Source organism: Cnephaeus nilssonii (genome assembly GCF_951640355.1).
Source record: "Cnephaeus nilssonii genome assembly, chromosome: 12".
NCBI lineage: Eukaryota > Metazoa > Chordata > Mammalia > Chiroptera > Vespertilionidae > Cnephaeus > Cnephaeus nilssonii.
The window spans coordinates 57,522,941-57,532,851 of record NC_137083.1 but is presented as its reverse complement, the minus strand read 5'-3'; the positions used below and the strand labels follow the sequence as shown (position 1 = coordinate 57,532,851).

Below are 9,911 nucleotides of genomic sequence, written 5' to 3'. Positions count from 1 at the left end.
AGTGCTGTAGACTAATTTCTGTTCACCTTGTGCTGAAATACCTTTTGAGATTTGCATAACTTTATTCGAAGAGTTTCTCACAAATATAGGACTCAAATCTAATTTATTTATGCAATAGCATGGTAGAAATCACTTGTTCCCTTGGGCAGAAGAATTAACATCCATAAAATTGAATATTTTGCATCATTTTCATGCAGTTGGTTAGTTTCCTCAACGCAGTCCTCTAATAAATTCAACAAAAAGTGGCCAATCAGATCAGTTGTTTACTATCATTTTAAAAATAAGCGGGATGTGCTAAGGTCTATCAAACACCAGACCCCTCTTTACCTGCAGCACTCATATTTGAAGGAATTAAATTAAACAATGAGCCCATTAGACTGAGGTGGCTTTAAAGCCTAGCCTATATAAGCTACCCAAAACCTAAGCCTGCAATGCCTCAAGGTTAAGAAATCAATACCTAAGCACAACCAATCACAGTCAACTAGGCTTTCCCAGATCAGGCAACCTCTTATGCTCCAGCCAATCAGATCATTTCCTTGCTTTGCGTCCACATCTTATCTATAAAGTCTTTCCCCAGTTCCTGCTAGTGGGACATTCTTAGCTACTTCAGGTTTGTATGGTGCTGCCTGGTTTTTTATTTTTGCTCAAAAATCTAAAAATTTAATAAGCTTCAGTTTACCTTTTAACAAGTGGGAGGACAAGGAGGGAAGATGAAAGAACAAAGCTCCATGGTTAAGCTCTTGGCCAATGGGAAACTTATTCTCTAGTAGCAGTTCAGCATGCTTCATAGTAATGAGAAATATTTTATTAAAGCTTGTAGTGGGTGGTGTTATGCAAAGCTGTCACTTTTTAGGCAAAGGAAAGTGGCTGAGGAAGTATTTTTCAAGCCTCCTCTCAGGCCTGAAGTCTTTGACCTCATTCCCAGGAAGCAAGACCAGGGACCAAATCCATATGTTTCTGATGGAGTCAGTGTGTAGCTCAGAGTTTAATGCAGAAAATCAGAGGCCCTGCCTTTTTAGAGTTGGCTTTAAATATTTATTCTGTTCTCTTCTATCACAAAATGTGTGTGTGTGTGTGTGTGTGTGTGTGTGTGTGTGTGTGTGTGAGAGAGAGAGAGAGAGAGAGAGAGAGAGAGAGAGAGAGAGGCAGAATGAGAGCAAGCAAGCAAGATTGATTACTGAATTTTATGTAAGAAATATTGAGCATATTGAAAGCACAGAATCTTCACCTATTATGCAGACGTTACCTGAATTACTCTGAAAGTAGGCAAAATCGAAGAACACTAATCCAAGTAAGCTCACTAGAATAAGATTCTTCAGTAAATATTACCTCTGAGTCTTCCTGGTCACTATAACCATCTGCAAGTCTCCTCAAAGCACCCTTTCCCTTCCCTTGACTCACCCACCCCATTGTTCCTGTCCTTCCTAAGCTTCCGAAGGCCGTCTCTTTTTGCTCTTTATAGGGCTGTTGAAATGCCTATTCCTCCAGGAAGCCTTTCTTGGAGAAAAGAAATGACGATCCTCTCATTGTAAAGTGCTAAGTGTCCCCCCACCCCCACCCCCCACCCCCCACACACTTTCTCTGGACTCGCAAAGAACTTGTACTTCTTTATGGCACTGATTTCATTATGCCACATATCAGAGCAACTTGTGTTCATGTCTTATCCCGTCTTCTTATCGCATCTGATTTGTAAGCTCCTGGAAGACAAGATCTCTGATATCTCTGACTGTGTGCCTTCACGGTATTGAGCACAGCACCTTGTAGGCACTGTGCTAAAAGGCACACAAAAGCGTACGTTTATTAATGCAATGAATGCATCCAAAGCCAGACCTCCTGCACAGCAGTAGCCTGCAACCTACATGTTCTACAGGGCATAAAAGAACGTTTTCAACTCCTCTAAATGTCACATAAAGCCATCCCTTCTTTTCTCCATCACAGCTCAATCCCAAGCATCTTAAATTTGGCCAGAATGGACTGAGCTAGTTTAGAGCGTCATAGTTTAAGTAAACATTTTTCTTTTTCTTTTTTCTTAGGAACACATGACACTTTCCTGGACAAAAAGGAAAAATATCTGGGTGGGAGAAATAGGGTGGGGCCAGTGAAGCCTGCATTCCGCTAGCTACTGGATTTAGTTGAAAATAGCAAGCTGTTCTCAAGAACTCTGAATTAAAGTGCCTCCCTCACACTGTACTCAGGGGTGCCTTTCTTGAAGAATTGAAAGCAGAAAAAGATGTGGGAGCTAAGAGCTAAGCTGAACAAAAGGTAACTATTTTAAATCAAAACATATGCAAGGGGCAGTTGCCACTCAGCTCTCACTCCTTGGACCTATCTTCTCTGATAAATTTCCCTTGGCTACATTTTTTAAAAAGGGGGATTGTTGTTTTTTTGCCATTCCTTAGAATGGCGATTTAAAATATACATTGTCTCCTTTTAGTGTCCTAGATAGTATGCCTTTCATCTCCTGGTTGTTCTATATAATACCTGGTATGTTGTGATCTGACTCTTAAGTAATGAGAAGATGAAGAGTAAATAGTAGAACATTAGACGAAGAAGAAAAAAGAAAGTTGGAAAAGAAGGAATTCAATGCCTGTCTCTTATGCTCAGTGTCCAAAAGTTTTGGAAGACTTTGGAAAACTTTTTTTGTTGTGGTGATGGTTGAATTTATTTCTCAGTTTGTGGTGGATAGTGTTATGTCATGATTGTGTGGGTCGGATGAAGCAGCTGCTATTAGTTCAGGATGACTGGAGGAAACCTAGGGGGCAGTCAGTGGGAAGAGCTTAACTGGGCTGGAATTTCCAGCAATGGTACCTTCAGGGCTCAGAGCTTAGATTCTGTCATTTGGATATTCTCTTATTTGGACTTTTGGGAAAGGAGGAGGCTGGTGAGAAATAATGGCTGGCTGAAAAAAAAAAAAAGTCAATTAGTCTAGTGAGGCTAGAGAAATAAAAAGAGAAAAGTGACTTTATTTTTCTTCACAAATACAAAGAAATACCTGTCATGCCCGCAACTAACAATGGAGGTGAGGCAAGGAGGTAGAGCAAGAAATGGTACTTTTAAGGGACAAGGCCAGAAGATTGAGATAAAGGGCAGATGTTAGAATGGATCTAACCTTGGAGAATTTCTGGATGCAGAAGGTCAAGATGCACTGCAGCCTGGGACCCAGCTGCTTATTCTAACATTGTGGAGGGATTCTGTTTAGCTAATCCTAGAGGGGGCTTTTCAAAGCTCCACAGGCAGCAGGAAGGTTCAGTGGTACCAAGGAAATACATGGATTTCTGAGGTACCAGACGTGCCAGGGTGGACTACATTTCTGTAATGTAATTTAATTTAAAGAACAGACATAGGCTTCTTTCTAGAGCTCAGGGTCAGACCAAGAGGTTCTTGATCTCACAGAAAGAACAGATTCTCAGGCCTCTGTAGGGAATGGTCAAACTCCAGAGGAAACTAGTAGGTAGATGTCTCTGGAACTAGAGAAGTATGAAGAAGAGACAGAAGCTTGAGGAAGAACCCTTCAGAAATCCCAAGGCAAGTGTTCTGGTAACATGAGAGCACTGGGAGCTGCGGGGTGGTGCTGGGTGCTGTCCCTCAGAATCTGTAACCCCACAAGCATCTGAGTCAACCCCAAAACTTCCTCTGCCACGTTTCTGCCCATTGGTGTTCCAGCCTGGGTTCAAAATCCTCCAATGAAAGGACACTTAGCACTTTACCATCCTCTCCAAACATCCAGCCTTTCCTCCTTCTTAATCAGGAAATTCCTTTAAAAAACCCCACCAATTGCCTGGGACTTTTTTTTTCTTTTCTTTTTTTCTATTCATTCAGGGCTTTAGCATTCATTCCCTGTGCTTTTTCTGTCAATTAGGGTCCTTCCCGGAGACAAAAAAGAAACACACCCTCTACTAGTTATTTGAACAAAGAGAATTTAATGTATACAACGGTTAATAAATTATAAAACTGTTAACAAGGTCAGCGAAAGGGTACCAAGAGAACTCTAAGATATCATGGAGGAAGTAACCACTGGAGCAGCCATCACTCCTTGGACTGAAAGAACAAAAGGAAGAACTGAGGTTATTAAAATGTAAGAACTTAAAGGAGGGCTCCCACAGAGCTGGAATTCAGATTTCTGAGAAGAGGCTGCTTGGCTGGTGTTGGTGTCTCTGAGCTTGGAAGAGTGACCTCAGGAGACCTGGATTTCTGAGGAGGGAGCACAGATCAGCTGTCTTTGGGGATTGGGTGGAGGGCTGATGTGGCAAGTGCTGGAAAAACTGCAAACTAGATTCAGCTGCTGCTTCTAGAAGAAACTGCTATTGCTTCCATGACTTCAAGACCTGCTAGCACACAGGAACAACCCCTGTCCCTTCCTCCATTCAGCCCAGCGGCCTCCCTCTGGCGCCCCCTATTGGCTCATCAAAGAGGGGACCCTGAGATCAAAGCAGAAATGTGCTTGCTGTGCAGAGCCAAATAGAGAAGGGTAGATCTGGAGTTGAGAGGTAACACCTAAATAACTGGCACACCCTCCTTAAAGTTCCCAGGGGTATAGTTCCTGGTTCTTTTCCATTATAATCATGTATTTTTTGAGTACAGCTAGAACTGTATCTGTGGCCTTTCTAGGCACATTTCTTGGAGGGAGAACTATGCCTTTCTTTCCTAGACTTTAAAAAATTCTGCCTTCCTAAAGTCTAAGGCACATGTGTGATTATGCTTATCCTTCATTCCTAGTTATCGAAATAAAGAAACCTACTTCCACTTTATTAAAGTGAAGACAAGGCAAGAACAGCCTACCACTATATAGTCAATGGTCAATCCTAGATCTTCTATGCTAGTTTTATCTGTCAGAAATATGTAATTAATTTTCTTTTTCTGACCAGGTGGCCCATAGCAAAGTTCCAAAACAAGTCGTCTGTGTTCTTCTTAACTCACTCATTCGCTACAGTGTTTCCATTGACAGGTTGCTCAGGTGAATACCTTCTTGACATGTAGTACCACCCAGTCTCCCTTTTTAAAAATTTGATGAGAGAGAGAGAGAAACATCAATCAGTTGCCTCCTGCCCGCACCACCCGGGGATCAAACTCACAACCTGGGTATGTGCCCTGACTGGGAATGGAACCTGCCACCCCTTGGTTTACAGAATGACTCTCCAACCGACTGAGCCACACCCGCCAGGGTGTCCAGTCTCCTGTTATTATAGGCCTGTTATTTGAGAATAGGACATGCTTTTCCACCACTGTATTTTGACCTGGAGTCCCTTCCCACCATGTCTCAAAAATCACATTATAGTAGCTTACTTTGCTACTAAATCACATTATAGTAAGCTTACTCAAGCTTACTTTGTTTACAACACACACTGGGCTTGTTTGTGTGGGCTCTGGATTGGATTGCTCGTGTCTAAATTCTTGTTTTCCTACCAGCTGTGTGTGTCCTTGTTCAAGTTACTCAGCTTCTATAGGCCTCATTTGCTCCATCTGTAATATGAAAGTAATTAGTACCTACTTTATAAGGTTGTCCTTAAGTTTAAAAGTGATATGTACATAGTAAATAGTCAACAACAGCTATCCTATCTAATAAAAGAGTAACATGCAAATTGACTGTCACACCAAGACACAAGATGACCACCCCCATGTGGTCAAAGATGGCTGCGCCCATGTGGACACAAGATGGCTGCCACAAGTTGGCCGCCACAAGATGGCCTGCAGGGGAGGGAAGTTGTGGGAAGTTAGGGGTGACCAGGCCAGTAGAGGAGGGCAGTTGGGGGGGACCAGGCCTGCAGCGGAGGGCAGTTGGGGGGGGGGCAGGCCAGCAGGGGAGAGCAGTTGGGGGGGACCAGGCCTGCAGGGGAGGGCATTTTGGTGGGGGACCAGGCCTGCAGGGGCAGTTGGGGGGGACCAGGCCAGCAGGGGAGGGCAGTTGGGAGCCAGCAGTCCTGGATTGTGGATCGGGCCTAAATGGGCAGTCGGACATCCCTCAAGGGGTCCCAGATTGGAGAGGGTGCAGGCTGGGCTGAGGGACACCCTCCCTCCCCCCATGCATGAATTTCATGCACCAGGCCTCTAATTATTAGTATAAATACTTTGAGGCTACATTACTTCCATCTCCCATTTCCCCTCCAATATTTTTGGGGTATAAAACACTAGGCACCTCTCATATTCTTATTCATTTTCTCATCTTATATTGTTGTCCTCTACAGGAACCACTTTCATAGGTTTATCAAGGCGATTGTCTCCCTCTCCTTCTTTATTTAATTTAAAGTTTTTCAATCATTTCATCTGGTTTCTGGTCAATATCCTTCCCTAGCTAAGAACCCATCATTCATTTCAATACCTAAAACCATAGTTTTTTCTTTTAAATCTTGTTTCTCATTAGAGAGATTTTCAAATCTCTATTGGGACATTCAACTCCAGATCTTTCTCTTCAAAAGCCGGGGTTTTTTGTTGTTGTTGTTTTTTTTTGGTAGAGTAAATTATAAGCCCATCATCTAAGCTATGGTGTACCATTCCTTGCCCATGGCCTCATAGTTTCTTTCTGGGTAATATCACTCATGAAGCATTTTAGACTTCAGATTTCCAGAAGCAAGTTAATAGAGATCTTCAGGTGGCAGAGGAATCAGGAGAGCAGACCTGAGAACTTAAGGGAATAACTTTTAAGAGCTTCGTGATCCATCTTGGGTATGCGACATGGACAGAATGCTTATTGCATGTACATTAACTTGGGCATCTTGATACTGTCAGAAAATGGAACCATCTGCAGGCTGCCAAAGAATTGTTATATAGCTACAGTAATCAGTCAAATGATTTCCAAGTTAATTTATTTTGTGTATGTATTTGCACATAAAGCCCAATGCTTTCAAAGGAATAAATTATTATTTCAGCATGTAAAGGTTTAGCTTCTTCTATTGGCTACCCCAAACTATCCAAATTATAAAAGTAAAACTATATATTGTATTATAACACCTTCATAAATCAACCCCCAAGAGCCAGAGAAGAGGCATCCAGAGTGGGGAGTTTCATATGTGTCCATGCATGCACAGAGCTCAGGTTCTAGCCAATAAACATATCAAGAATGCCTAACCACTACCGAGTAATTATGCAACTTACATTTCTGCCAATAAATTTTGAGGCTAATTTATGCCAGGGAGGACTATAAATCCAGTCTTTGCCCCAATTATCAAAAATGTGCTCTACAATCTTGATATATTATTTTCAGAGAGAAAATAAACAGTGGAATGTCATGTTGGGTCTATATTGCAAAATCTTTTGGAGGTTGGGATGGGATGGAGAGTCTGTCTGAAGAAGGCTTAGCTCTGAAGAGGATGTTCAGTCTAGACCCAGAAGCTGTGATGACTTTATGAACCCGGAGCCTGAGCTCTCCTGTGAGAAAATAATGAGAGAAGGCATCTTAATTCTTCCAGAAAACATGATTAATGTCTGTCTCTACCTGAGAAATGTTAGATTAATTGGAATGTGGTGCAGCCTGGGCATCGCTAGATTTTTAAAAGCACACCAGGTAAGAAGTGGCTAGGGTTAACTGCCTTGGGAGTGGCTCCTACCTCAAGAGAACTGTGGTAAAGTCCATTGGCAGGGATGCGACCAGGGCCACAATGTGGGTTCTTCCCCCCTGTTGTTGCCTCCACATTCTTTATGCTCCCACCTTGTAGCATTGGTCCTTGACTATAAATTACCATCTATTGCCTGCAGTTTCCTGCTTCTGATTCCCAGGTACCTACTGGTCCCTCTCCAGCCTGCTCTGACTCCCAAAGTTTGTATTTTCCTTCTGAGTGCTTGGTGCTTGTCCACTCTTGCAAACGCTGGCCTCCTGATTTCCCAACTGCCTTTACAAGCTCTTGTAGCTGCATTGACTTGAGGCAGGTATCTGACTCAGCTTTCTCAGGCAGGGCAGAAGCCTGGGGATCTTTCACAGATAGCCCCTGAATGTGTTTATTAAGCATGAGACGTCTGTAGGATGGGGTAAGGTCCAGGCCTGTTCATCTAGATAGCAGTCTTCTTCTCTGCAGGAGACATCAGCGGAGCAATTCTGGATCAGATCAGCCTCGGTTTGAATCCTGAGTAGGGAAATCATAACAGAGGGAGAGAGGAGAAGCCAAGGTGAGCAGGAGCTAGGTTCCCAAGCAGGGGCCTGAGGTAAGGAAGAGAGGGACATTATAAAGGGAAGGGTGTGTGAATGTGTGTGTGGGGGGGGAGGGGGGGTGTTGGGGAAAAATGATGACAAGTGATGCAGTCTTCTTTAAGTAAGCTTTAGGTGTGTAGTAAAATGTCAGTCTTGGCTACTGTAGCTTGTACAACTGCCATTGTCATTTTTTTTTAATTCTACAATATATCCTCTTTGTGACTTTTTATTACCAACCTGGCTTAAGGTGCAAGACATTTTTTACTTCCTCTGATTGTTTTTATAGTTTTTCCATGCTTATATCTTTAATGTACATGAAAATTATTAGTGAATGATGTTATAAAGGGATCTAAACATTTTTTTCTCTAGTGGATGACCAATAGTCCCAACAAATTATTGGATAGACATTCTTTTTTCTTATCTAAAATAATACCTTTACTATATACTTTTTTTCTATATTCAGGAGTCCATTTTGGGGCTCTGCATTCAATTCTTTTGATTAAAATAATATTTGGAGAAATTATTCATTTAACTACAGTACTCAAGTGTTATCACTATCTATAATAATAAAAGAGAAACTTGCAAATTAATCATCACTTTGCTACGCCAAGCCATGCCCACTAGCCAATCAGGAGCGAGTATGCAAATCAACCCAACCAAGATGGTGGCCGGCCATGGAGCTGGAGCAAGCAGAAAGCTTGGGTTGCCCTGACAATGGAGGAAGCCAAGCTTCCCGCCCAAGGCTACAAAGTTTGAATTATAGAAGATAAATAAATCCCAACAAGAATGGCAACGGCCATGGAGCTGGGGCAAGCAGGAGGCTTGGGTTGCCCCCGGTGATGGAGGAAGCCAAGCTTCCTGCCCATCCTGGCCAGCTCTGGCCTCCGCTCAGGGCTACAAAGTTTCAATTATAGAAGATAAATAAATCCTAGATACTTGCTTCCAGCCAGCCCTGGCCTCTGCTCAAAGAGGTGCTGAAAAAGAAAGAAAGAAAGAAAGAAAGAAAGAGAGAGAGAGAGAGAGAGAGAGAGAGAGAGAGAGAGAGAGAGAAAGAAAGAAAGAAAGAAAGAAAGAAAGAAAGAAAGAAAGAAAGAAAGAAAGAAAGAAAGAAAGGAGGGGCTGGGACCTTGGGTCACCAGGGGGTGATCAGGCCAGGATGGGATGGCAGGGGCCGTTGGGGGTAAGCAGACCAACAGGGTGGCCAGTTGGGGGTGAGCAGGCCGTCAGTGGGGGTCAGTTGGAGGTGATCAGGACAGCAGGGGGGGTCAGTTTGGAGTGAGCAGACCAGCAGGGGGACTGTTGTGGGTGAGCAGGCCAGTGGGGAGGGAAGGTAGGGGCAAGCAGGCCAGCAAGGGGGGGGGGCAGTTGGGGGCAAGCAGGCCAGCAGGTTGCTGGTTCATTGACTTCCATCCTTCGCTAGAACAGAATTTCCTTGAGGAAATGTTCTTTGTTTTATTTGTTGCTTTATCCCCAGCACTCTTTCTTGGTACATGGTAAATATTCAACAAAATGTGTTGAGTGAATGAATGATTCATGGATAAAGTTTACTCATATAAAAAGGACTAACAAGGCCATCACGTAGCGGGGGGGCAGTTGGGGGTGATCAGGCTGGCGGGGGGCGGGCATTTGGGGGCGAGCAGGCCGGCGGCGGGGGGCAGTTGGAGGCTAGCAGGCTGGCAGGCAGAGTGGTTAGGGGCAATCAGGCAGGCAGGCAGGCAGGTGAGCAGCTGGAGCCAGCAGTCCCGGATTGTGAGAGGGATGTCCGACTGCCAGTTTAGGCCCAATCCCTGTA

The 9,911-nt window shown here is 43.6% G+C and overlaps 1 protein-coding gene across 1 annotated transcript in view; it reads left to right on the top strand.

Moving 5' to 3' along the window:
• The first annotated feature begins 2,144 nt into the window (after nt 1-2,144).
• The window catches only part of CALD1 (caldesmon 1), a 225,148-nt gene continuing 217,381 nt past the window's right edge, over nt 2,145-9,911 (top strand). The window contains exon 1 of the mRNA XM_079786324.1: nt 2,145-2,262. The gene's annotated coding sequence lies outside the window, so the exon portion shown is untranslated. The remainder of the gene's footprint in view (nt 2,263-9,911) is intronic.